General features: G+C 42.0%; 1 protein-coding gene across 2 annotated transcripts in view; it reads left to right on the top strand.

The window, feature by feature from the left end:
* larp1 (La ribonucleoprotein 1, translational regulator) overlaps positions 1-12,181 on the top strand; it is a 37,940-nt gene that overhangs the window by 2,451 nt on the left and 23,308 nt on the right. The window lies entirely within an intron of this gene.

Genomic DNA, 12,181 nt, shown 5'->3' with positions numbered 1-12,181 from the left:
TATATATATATATATATATATATGGGTGTTCTACAATAAAAGTCATGTTGTGTGGAGTGGTTATTGGTGATGCTCGTGGACACAGCTCCATTATCTGCTATGAAGTAGGGAAACGTGGTTTCTTGTCTCTCAGCCGTGTGCGTGTGCGCGCTTTGGATTCCTGGGCCAGTGTGCTTTGCAGTTGCGCGGTCAGGTCATACTGATTCTGTCAGCGATTTGTATTGTCATTTCGTTTGACCAGCCGGCTTGTTTGTGCCGCCTGTTACTGATGTAGACTTTAGAATTCAGGGTACAGCCTGTACCCTGAATTCTAGCCGTGCGTGGGTTGGGGTGGATGTGCTCCAAAAGCTGTCACATCAGCAAGTAAGCCGGGCTGGGAGCCAGAGGTTGAGATAACCGGACTGTAGTGTCCCCTTTTATGTTGGATTCAAAGACTAACATTGGCTAGTTGCTGATTGTAAGTTGGATTGTTGATTGTGTATGACATAGTTGGGCTCCTTCTCAGGTTAAATTTGTATAATTTGTGGAGACGCAAAGTAAAACTTCACATTTCACAGGACAAAAAAAAGCAAATATGTGTGTCTGTATTGTGAAATTGAGCTCTTGGTGTCAAATGTGGCAAATGTTTATTTTACGAAGACGGTGGCAGTTTCCTGGCAAAGTTATCGTCCTAGAAGTCGTGTCTCTTGAACAGGTAGACTGCTCTCTAATCTGCAGTGTGTACTCGGTGTGTCCTTCAACAAGACCCTGAACTCGTGTCCAGGATAAGAACACCAGCTGAACGGCTGGTAACGTATTTCCACAGCTCGCATTAGGATCACAGTGGGAGTGATCCTAAATGGATTTTGGATTTCGAATAAGCAGCGCCTCAGATATCCTACTACAGACTGGTGTTACTGTTGGTTTGGGGGGGAAATAACGCTTTCATGTGTTGTTATAGTCTCTTCAGAGGTGACTTAATATTTTGCTATTGGATTGCTGAACTTTCACCTTTGTGAAGTTCGTTTTTCCCTGAAGACAAATTGGAATAAATTGACAGCAATATCATAAAACCTCTAGTACATCAGCCCATCACCTTCTCACCAAGTAATCAAATGATTTTGGTGACATGATATTCTCTTCACCCTGACCTTTTGATACTCTTAACTTTCCAAAGAGGACATTATTCTGAGGAATGATTTGAGGCTTTTTCAAATAACTGTGACGAAGTCTGAACTTGTTACCGCTCAAAATAGCTTCAAAAAGTAGCCTCACCTATGTTTGGTTGCTGGTGATATTGGTAGTAAACATGCCCGTGACCGTCTCCTCTCCAGGGTGTGTGGCTGCATTGATACTGTCATTAAAAAAAAACAACGATGTTCCTCAGGCCGGTCCTGTCCGAAGCCCTGGCCAAAGACTCGATGCTGGAATGCTGCTCGGCTACACTACTTCTTATCCCACCTGTCTGTCAAGAGAACACGCATCTTAAATCTCCGCAGGTGAAAATCCGGTTTAACTGCAGCGCTACAGGGGAAGCTCTGACTGCAGCGTCAACGCTGGTCTGACATTTAAACTTCTGGCATTCAGCTGAAAGGCTCCTCAGTCTGTGATTTGTCATGTGACCCTGTTTGTGCAGCGGTGAACATCATGTACAGTATGTTGCTTTGTATGTTGCTCTCAATATCGGGACTCGTTGCAGACATGTAGAGACGGACAGTGAGGCCGTCGGGTAAACGTGAATTAATGCATCATGTGACCCGATGGGTCCTTTTAGTCTGACTTTATTGTTCAGGCGTTCAAGTAAATCTATAGTTCAGCACAACTTCAGTATATGTTAAATATTTATGGTCCAGAATTTGAGTCAATCTCCGAGACAAGTGGGCTCAGTTCCTCTGAACGGCCTAAAGTCGCCGGTGTGTTTTGGCGCCCATGGGGAGTTTTAATGGTGAATTAGTGCTAAATGTTAGCAGTGCTGTTGCTCGCCTTGTTTCAATCCATCACCACAGAACAAGAGAACCAGTATGTTTTCATAAGCAGGCCCTCTTAAATGTTTCAGTCATTCAGCCAGTCGACACGGTGAAACGTCCAGGCTGCAGATGATTCTAGCAGCAGGTTTGGTATAAAACAAATCCAGTTCACAAACAAGAACATACTGAGTAACACATTGTACGATTGATCAGACGGCCCAGTACGCAAAATTGACTCTTAATTCCCAGCAAAATGCAGCCACTTTGTTTAAGCAAGTTAGCGTCCCGCTAACTGACCCGTTAAAGGGACACATCATCCACAAAATGAGCATTTTGTAGAACCATTGTTGCATTTAGCAACAGCTAAATTATTAATATTATGCGACTCAGTCAGTATAATTAAAGTCTCATTTATCCAGCTAAACGCTCAGTACTTCCCAAACACATGCCTCTTCACTGAAACATACACTTAAACACTTCAGACTCATCATTTTGCAGGATTGCATGACTAATGGATCATCATAAAGTTATAGGGCAATGATTGCAAAACGTGCTGTCATTGTAGGGACTGATTTAGAAAATAAATATACACTCAATGGAACAGATATTTGTTAATTATTAGAGCACATGTGGGTGTTTTCATCCATTTTCTGAATGAAGTTCTGCATGAACCCAAACTAAACTTTGTGTTTGCTTTATTTCCTTCATTACTGAGCGTCGTCTTTCCTTCGTTTACTCGCAACACAGGCCGGGCACGGATTCAGAGTTCAGTGCATGTGGACGTTCATTGAGCACACAGTCTTACAGCTTCTTATTATACTTTTACTGTAACAATGGCTGAATGAGTGCACGAGCACTCGAGGGGCTCTACAGCCTCAGAAGGCGTGTAAAGTGGCTCCTGTAAGAAGTGCCGACGTCATGTGAACACATCGATCGTCATCGCCTTGACTGAGAATCTAACCATCCTTCCTACATTCTTGCATTTTGATAAAAACATTAGAAATTATTGCCCAACCAGTTATGCATGTTTGTGGCTATTAGTACAATTTATTGTCTAAAAAACTTATGACAAACCTTTTGAAATTAGGATTCACTGCTCTGAAATAGACTGGTCTGGTCTGGCAATTGAATAAATGTAAATGTAGGTGTATTTGGTGTATTAGCATACCGTTAGCACGATACAGAAACCTTAATTAACACATGCAAATGTGCAGCCAACAGAGACTGTTGAATGAAGCCATCACACTTTGGGTGACGTGACATTTGGGGGTTAAAGTAAAGTGTGACAAGATTTTCTTTCTTTTGACGAGCCTCCCCTCTGTGCGTTTGGCTTTTCCTGCTGGCTGTAAATAAAGTTGTGTGAATTTGAAGGACTGAAGTGTGCGAGATGTTTCGGAGCTGCTTCACATTCCTGCAGCGCTCGCTTCTGCTTCGGAGTTGCTGTTTCAAAATGAGCACGGACGCCTCTACGGGTTTGTCCTCTTTGTCGAGCCCTCTTTGTTGTTGTAAATTCAAGAACTTGTTTTTTTTTTTTTTCTTAATTAATTAAAATCAACACATTTATTGACAATGAAAACAATTGTCAATTGCAGCCTTAGATATTACAGATGAGCTCACAAGGTCTTGGAAATAAGTCATTCAGCATTAAAAAAGGAAATAGAAACGACTAATGGACTGAATGAATCTTTAGTTTTTGACTAATGATGCTTAAATGATGATAAATATGAATGGGCAACATTAGTGAAAAAGGAGGCTGAGACTGTCAACTCAAGAGTGGAGATGCTAAGCTAGATTGTGTGTGTTGTACTCGCTCTACACCTCACACACACACACACACACACACACACACACACATACACTGTCATTTGTTTCAGGGCAGCACTTCTCTTAATTCGTCCAACCCCAGCGTCTTTATCTGTGTCTGGACTCGGTGATAGCGGCCACATCCCCTCTGTGGAGGCTGGGCAGAGCAGGCGTCCTCTCAGGGTGTAGTCCGTTAGCACCGTCCAGTTAGCGGTGTGACTTAAGCCCCATGTAGCCAAAGGCTTCCCTGGAAATGTGTATTAATGAGCAGGTGGGGCCATGAAGAGAAACGTGTGTCCACTAATGTCTTCTCCAAGCTGCACTATGTGGAGTGTTTCCCTGCTGTGACTCGGGGTTGGTTGGTTGAATACAGTAGCAGATCAGTCATTAGCTGTATTAGAAAAATATGCGGCAACATTTGATAAAACGTTCCCCGATTGTGGGGAAGAAGGGTGACTACAGAGAAAGCTGTTTTCTTTAAATGTCTCAAAAGTTCATTTCGCAGCACTTTTTGTAGTTTGTAACTGAATCTCTCGGGTTTGGGACCAAGTTTCGCTCTCTCCGATATCAGATTTATTGAACGTTTCACAGTGAAGAAGTCAAGAAGCTACAAGAAACATTGTGTATTTGTCACACAGAGTTAGCAGAACTCTGGTAGCGGTGTGCTTCTTCTACGAGACGTGTTCTCTTGTTTCATGGCTTGGGTTTAACCTTTGTGTGTGTGTGTGCGCGTGTGCTCTCTGCTGTTTGAGCTGTTTTACTCTGCAAGAGCTGATGTCACACACTGATCATGTGACGCCGCAGACAGTTTGCAGTGTGTGTGTGTGTGTGTCCACCTGCGTACGCCCTCCACTGTTGTTTCCTCCATATTTGGTTCTTGCAGAGAGGCTTCCCTCTGCTGTCATCGCTCTGCTCTGCTGCAAGACTGCAAGCGGCCAGCAGACGATGCTGATTTAAGTTTCACACTGATTCAACTTTTCAGTGTGACAAATAAGTGACCTTTTATACAGTGATTTTCACAGTTTCCTGTAATCTTAGCTCGTCTCAAGTGCCTTTTTTGGGGGAGCTGTGTGCAGGGTTTTCCCTGTTCAGACGCTGTGAATGTTTTATTTAACTTGCCCCAGTAACTGGGGAAACCCCACAACACTCACTTCCAATAAGGTAATCTTAAAAATACGATATGACCTCAGAATGACGATGCAACACATGTGGGAGTAGAAAAAAACTCACTCGCCAGGACCAACAAAAAAAACATCTGGCTGAGGACCGGCTCGGTTTCACCACCGCTGTGTTTGTCTAAGACTGCAGAGCCGACGTGGCACAAGGTTTATTTATAGGCTCCGCCAGCGATACCCCGTGGGGCTCTGGAGCAGGTTATCGTCACTGGCGTGTGCTGCGGGAATCTGTCTCTGGACTCCACCTGAGGGGTGTGTGTGTGTGTTGTGTGGAGGACTTGGAGATAACGGTAAATGGACGTGTGATGGAGAGTGTTTGAACCGCTGTGAAAACCTGCAGCTGCTTTTAAAAAATCTAAATTATAAGGAAGCTGTAAAGCATTTTGATGTGCAAAATGATCTCATATAGAGCTTTAAAAACCAGGGATTGGAGCGGTAACGTTTAGTTAATACTGGTGGGGATCTAATGTTAATGTTGGCCTCAGGCGTGCTATGAAGAAAGAGGTAGACAATAAACACAGAGGAGAGAGAGAGATGAGTCACTACACACTACTGTGTGTTGGATAAACTGGTGATTAGGGAAAAGCAGGTAAAGGATGAATGCTTCGTTTCCTGTGTCAGCGTTTCAAGTCGCTCAGTATTTTACCAAAATCCAACAGAACATACAGTTGCATATAAATGACTTCAAAACAAATGGTGTCGATAATAAATCAAATCAACACGCATTTCATTCTCAAGTTAAGTACACAAACGCATTTATTATTTGGGTTTAGTTTATTTGTATGTGTGCGTGTGTGTGTACACGTACTGGCTCGCCGGGTCATGTTTCAGGTACAGCTGATCCGGCTCCGTCCTGCCGTTTGTTTAGTTAATTCGGAATTTCAAAGGAGCGATACAGTTACAGGTCAAACCAGGTAGTCACATTTGTTTGTGTGTGTGTGTGTGTGTGTGTGTGTGTGTGTGTGTGTGTGTGTGTGTGTGTGTGTGTGTGTGTGTGTGTGTGTGTGTGTGTGTGTGTGTGTGTGTGTGTGGATTAATTTAGCGCTGTATGATTCTTCTTTGTCTCAGAATGATATTGTGATTTGTCTCTTGCAGGTTTTTAGAGAAATGTTATATAATAAAGATATATTAGCAGGGACTTACTTCTACTTTTTTGTGCCTTTTTAACAGCTTCACCTAATGTATTTTAGTTTTGACATTTCAGGTGGTTGTATGGGAGGGTTAGGAGGAAATATGAAAAAATAATACAAGCAAAGTGTTTTGTCTGAAGGAGTCGTGTATTTCCTCGATTCTGACTCATCTCGCTGATAAATTAGATGCAGATTCAGCAAAAATCCTCAGCACTCCTGTTGTTCCCATCTCCTCCTCCTCCATATGTCTTCACTAGTTGTTGTTTTTTGTTCCATTATATTTAGACATACGTCTCCGTAACGCACACACCCACCCACCCACACATGACCTGTCCTTGAGTTGTAGAGAATCTAACTTATCAGCAGCGCTCTTGTACAGTTGAGCACACAACACTTTGATAACGCTCCGTCACTCCTACTGGTCCAGTCTGCTCTCAAGGTGGACTCGCACCTGTTTTGGGCAAATAGTCTCTTAAAAATCATAAAGATCAGCAGTAAAAGATTTGGGGACTAAACGTTTAGTGTGTGTGTGTGTGTGCGCGCGCTGAAGAATCGTCTAGTTTAGATTGATAACTGATTAAAAAGCGATAGTTTGGTTTGAAAAGTAATTGACTTGATTCATTTTGACTAATGGAAGCATATTTTTAATTTGTTAAGTCTCCAATGCAGAATAGCGAGGATTTGTTGTTGTACACAATCTCAAAATAAGTTGAAAGTTAAAGTTGTGTTGCAATTTATTGGCTGTTCTCTTTTTTTTTTTTTTTTGTGTGTGTGATTCTGGATAAAATTGGAAAAACTATTTTTGAAAATTGTACAGTGAGTGAATACAGGTTTTAATCCGTCACAATCTGAGTGTTTCCGAGATGGAAGTTGACCCCAGAGAGCCGGGACGTTTTTGGATACCAGTAACCAAATCTAGAAGCAGATACTTTTGGTCAAAACGTCGGCAAAGGTCCTAAATACTTCTTGATTGCCAGCTGGTGTCGTTTTGTCCTTGTGAGTTGCCGATTCTTGTTTTATTGGCATGAACGTAACGAGGGCGATATCGTCAAAGCATCGAGTAACATCTAGATTATAAAGATGTGTATTTTTATGTCTGTGGGCGATTAGCCGTGGAAGAGGCAGTCGGTGAACTTCAGAGTTGTAGTCGAGATCAAAATGAATGTCGGGTTTGAAGATGGGTGTTGAGATCCCACGTGTGATCTCCAGTTATTCTATTTTATTTATTAGCTGCTGTAGTAGAAAGTCATTTCTTCAATAAAGTGTGAAGCGTTGGAAGTACTAAATATCATAAAAAGGTTGAGGGATCACGGCAACATCAAAAGGGGCAATAAATCATCGCATGAATTACATGAAAAAGTCAAAATCTTAAAAGGCGTTTAAATGCTGCCGTGTTCTCTGAACGCACTGTTGACTGTGTGACTGCCTGCAGCAGCTTCACAGTGTTGGCCTTTTGAGAGGCTCTCCTCTGACCTTCAACTATCATCTGATATGCAGCGAACACTGAGCGGCCCTGTGAGTGACGCGTCGCCGGGGTTAGGAGTGCTCGGATCAGCTGATTCAAATAAAAACAACCTGCCGTTCATCGTGGAACAAACGCCGTCTGTCCACTCAGTTGCGGATGTCGACGGGCGCCAAAATTCAATTAATGGTCACTTTCGAACACGATGATGGCGTTTCTGTGTTCAGATGTTTCAAAGGATCTGAAGCAAACTGGATTATACGAACGGACCAAAGACTAACCGCTTCACTGCGAATGACGATTATTTGGTCTGTAAAATGTCAGAATGTCACGGTCCCTTATTTTTGGGATCAATTTCACATATTTTACCTCTAAATCAGAGGAAGTACTTCATGTTTATATAACCTGCTTTCTTAACAAGTAATAACTCATAAAAACTTGCTTTGTGCAACTACTAATGTGACAACGCAATAATAATATTTGAATGGTGGTATCGTAATCTCCATATTGTTATTCCGTCTTTTCATTTATCTTCATTTTGTCTAATTAAACAAGTCTACAGTCATGACAGCGGCTCTGTGAGGTCGTGCTCAAGCTAAATGCTAACAGGCTAATGGTTAGCATGTTTCATGTTAACCACGTCCACCATCTTAGCTTGGTGTGTTAGCATGCTAACATAACAAGACCAGCTCAGACCGATGGGGATGTTGTTAGTTCTGCACGTATTTGGGGCGACTGTGGTCGTCCTTTAAACTCGAGGTTGGCGGTTTGATTCCCCGTCAGCATGTCAAAGTGTCCTTTTTAACCAGACACTGAACCCCCAAGTCAAATGTCATGTATTTAATGTATGTGACAAATTAAAAAAGAAATCAGATAATCTCCAAATTTACTGTAATTCATTGCGAGGGAGCCGTGAATGGCTGAAACTAATTTCATCACAATCCACCCATTAAAAAGTGTTTTAAAGCTGATTAAATGAGTGAGATGAACATTTTCAGGTCTGCAACACTAATAAATTAAAAGTTATTATATGGAAATGATGTAGAAACGATAATCTCCCTCCTGACAGTTGTTCTGAAAGCCTGTCAAAGTGCTCTTTAATGACGACTAAGCAGAAAGACTTGATCAATTGCCCCACTTATAGGCATTAAAAAAGGCCGCAGTGATGAGCTCTGTTGGACAAGTCTGGTGGTAACACACCAGTGTGTGTGTTGTGTGTGTTTGTGTTGTGAAACATGCTCCGTCATGCTTTTAAAAGCAGCAGCAGCAGTGTGACATTTGCAAACTTTCAGACTAAAGTTGTTCACTCTTTCTGTGCGTAGTAAGCAGATAAATACTTGAGGAATTCCTCGGCTTAATTTAGCAACCGAGTTGTCGCGCCGGCTAAAGTTTCTACGTCAGGCGAATTAGAGGCGACCGGGAGTTTGTGCCGTTCTGTGAAGAGTTTAGGTGACCCACATATGGGTCACGTAGTTCCAGCGAAGGTGTACAACTCCCTCTAAAGAGGGTCAAAGGTCGCTCAACAAACGGTTGTGTCACAAGTCAGTGGAAGGTGAAGAATGCTTGAAGCATTATCAGATATTTGGGATGTTTTCTGTCATTTTTCTATTCTGTTGCAACAGGGTGGAAGGTTGGAACATGGGCTAACCCTTCCTATACAGGTGATTAATAATAAACATTAATACTGATTCGCTGCGTTTAAAGCTGACGTGTCTATCCCATAATTCTCCTGCATTATTCAAATTAAAATGACACATTTAGCTGATGAGTTTGAATAGTAACGGATACATTTGTTGTGGTTGTCGTCTCCCCGGCTGGTTTTAAGGTTTATCTTAATTCGACAGGTGATGTTTGTAGAAAACCGTCTGAACCCCGGCTGTGATCCTGAATCTGGGTCTGGAGTTTTGTTGAACCGGTCGTTGGTGATTTAGGATAATCAGCTGACTGCTGGGCTAACTTTTTGTGAGCCGTTGAGTTAACCGCTGGAAACGTCACCGTTTCATAAGAAGCTTTTATTATTCCACAGTAAACTGTAGGCAGGTTGAGAAGTTCAGCCATTTCAGTGTTTGATTTAGTTCACTATGTAATAAAACTATTTTTATAGACCAGATTTAAAGGAGCGATTAGCAGCAGTCATGGCAAGACGACTGCTTCTGCAAAATAATGTGCGAAACTGCGTCATGGACGAGCAGTTTTTATTTTGCTCCGGTCCCATTTTACTCAACGTGGCCTCGTTCCTTCACCTCTGTGGAAGCAGCACAGTCATGGCTGGTAGAGAGAACTCAAACATGTCTTCTGTGCAGAATAAAGGTTATAAGGCTATGAATCATTTTAAAAAAGTGAGCTGACTTTATTTTACAAAATGGGGAAAAATGTAATCTATACACATTTTCATCACGTGTCCACAACTGTTGCAATATTGAAAACAATGTGAGCTCCACATGCTTTACATATTGAACTAAATGCATTTTTCATTCATGGTTGCGCAGAATTTAACGTTTTCTACGGGTTTTAAACGAGACGTGAATGAAGTGATTTGGATTAAAATATGTCGGTTAATTTGAAGGTTAGATTTGGTTATTGTCTCCTGACGTAAACGTTTGTAACAACCGATTTGTTCCAGTACAACGACCATTTCTGTTTCTGGCTTTGATGAGTGGTGTAATTAATGATCACGCACGTACTTATTTGAAGTTGGATGAGTTGTAAATATTTCACCATCACTGTCCGTCTGTGAACCTCAGCTGTGATTTAGTTTTACACAATATTCTCATTTCCTTTTCTAGTCTTCAGAGTAGGACCGTCTAAAGGGCGAGCGAAGCAGCACTGTGCACAGACCTGTGGAGAGAACTTTCCGTCATGTTGAAGACTAATCCTTTCATATGATGTAGATATACGGTATGTCTTAGTGTTGTAACAGTAAGGGACACCTCACCCTGTTGTGGGCTCAGTTTATATGATTGTCATCAGATTGTTATCTCCTCTCTGTGATTCTTTCCTCGAACTTTGTACTGTTTGGAACAAATCTTCCTGCCAGCAAAAAAGCGTCTGTTAAAAAATCTCCGGAGGACACAAGACACAGTTTAACGAAAACGAAGCAAAGTCCAAAACAATCGCGTCAGGAAGCTTCAAGGGAAAACTAAACAAACAGTTGTAAGTTTAAAGTTCAGAAGTCGTGTAAGGGGAAACGACATGCGTCGCATATCTGACGAGTCAAAGGACGACGACAGGTTCACACCGTTGGTAACGAGAACCGTCTCTGAAGTGGAGCTGTTGTGCGTTTAACCGAGGTACAACTGTGGAGAAAAAAGCTTTTTGTAGCTCCAGAGTCTGTGCTGAAGAGTGGCTTCTCTTAAATGTTTCTCTGTTGAAAATGTTCCTGTTTTGCCGCACAAACTTGAAACCTGTGCTGGTTATGTTTGTAGAGACTCCCTGGTACGTGTTGGTTGGTGATAGTTGGTAATCCACCAGAGGATTCTATTCCCTCCTCTCGCTGTCTTTCTGGCGTCGTCCCTCGACATCATCCTCCTTAAGGAGCTTACTGAGGTTTTCTCTCTGGCCAAACCGGCTCAGCGAAGTCTCCCGGTGAGCTGTCCAAAGATCTCTGACTTCAGGAGGTTTGTTTTGTTTTTAATGAAGATTCATGAGCGACAATTGAATACGGAGGAACGACCAGGACTGCTCAATTATTCATTGTTTTCATGAGGAAAACTGTGTTTTGGGAATCTTTTTCTAGCTTCATTTTATCCCGCTGTGGTCTAACTCAAGATGACTGATTGTTGTTTACTCGCATACCAAGATGAACCTTTTTAAAACAATCTTCTGTGGAACTGAGCAAGTGTGTTTGGCTTGAGAAGATTAGCAGATGCTACATTGGTGGCTAACAGGAATGAGTTAAATAAACACTACGGTGTATGTTTAACGGGTGCAAACGTTAGCTGCCAGGCCAAATTATACACAAACATGCAAACGGGGAAAATGTTAGTGCTGACAGGGGTCATTTAACCACAAATGGTATAATGTTTAAAGGATAATATTTTCTGTTTTTCTGTCACTTTTGGTTTTTGGATCGTTGGTCAAACAAAACGATTCATTTGATCTCTGGGAGCTGTGACCAGCGTTGTACTCAATTTATCGACTAAATAATGAATCGATAAATCACTTTTTATGGAATTACATTGTGAATTGCTTCCATGAACGCATATTTGTCATCCATCCGACTGGTTTACTTGCTCGGTTTCTGCCGTTTGGCCGCACTGATGCGTCTGTGATCCCTGGACGTCTGCTTCATGAGTTTCCCAGTGTCGAGTCACTGTGCTCAGGATCTGATTGTGTTTTTTTGGTGGTTCTGCAGGTTCTGAGCTTTATTGTGTTTTCAAATGATACCTGGTTCTAATAATGACGGGGCAGAAAACAATGATGCACTGGCTTCTGCGGTTTCAGTTCAGTTTATCTGAAGCCACAGCTGAATGTTACGTAACGGAGATCTGAGGAAAGAGCCAAAGAAAGGCAGATGATTTATTAAGAGCATACCTGCAACAGGTAGATAAGACTAATGAGACTAATTTAACTGTGACAAGCTCTGTTGTGTTTAGTCGTCATTTTCTGTGTTGATGTTTGCAGAGCCGGTTGTAATGTCGACCGTCTTCATGTGTGTTTCCACAG

This window comes from Anarrhichthys ocellatus, unplaced genomic scaffold (genome assembly GCF_004355925.1).
Source record: "Anarrhichthys ocellatus isolate YVR2014 unplaced genomic scaffold, GSC_Weel_1.0 scaffold45, whole genome shotgun sequence".
NCBI classification, from domain to species: domain Eukaryota; kingdom Metazoa; phylum Chordata; class Actinopteri; order Perciformes; family Anarhichadidae; genus Anarrhichthys; species Anarrhichthys ocellatus.
Note: the sequence above shows the minus strand (reverse complement) of the source record. Positions and strands in the feature narration are given on the sequence as shown.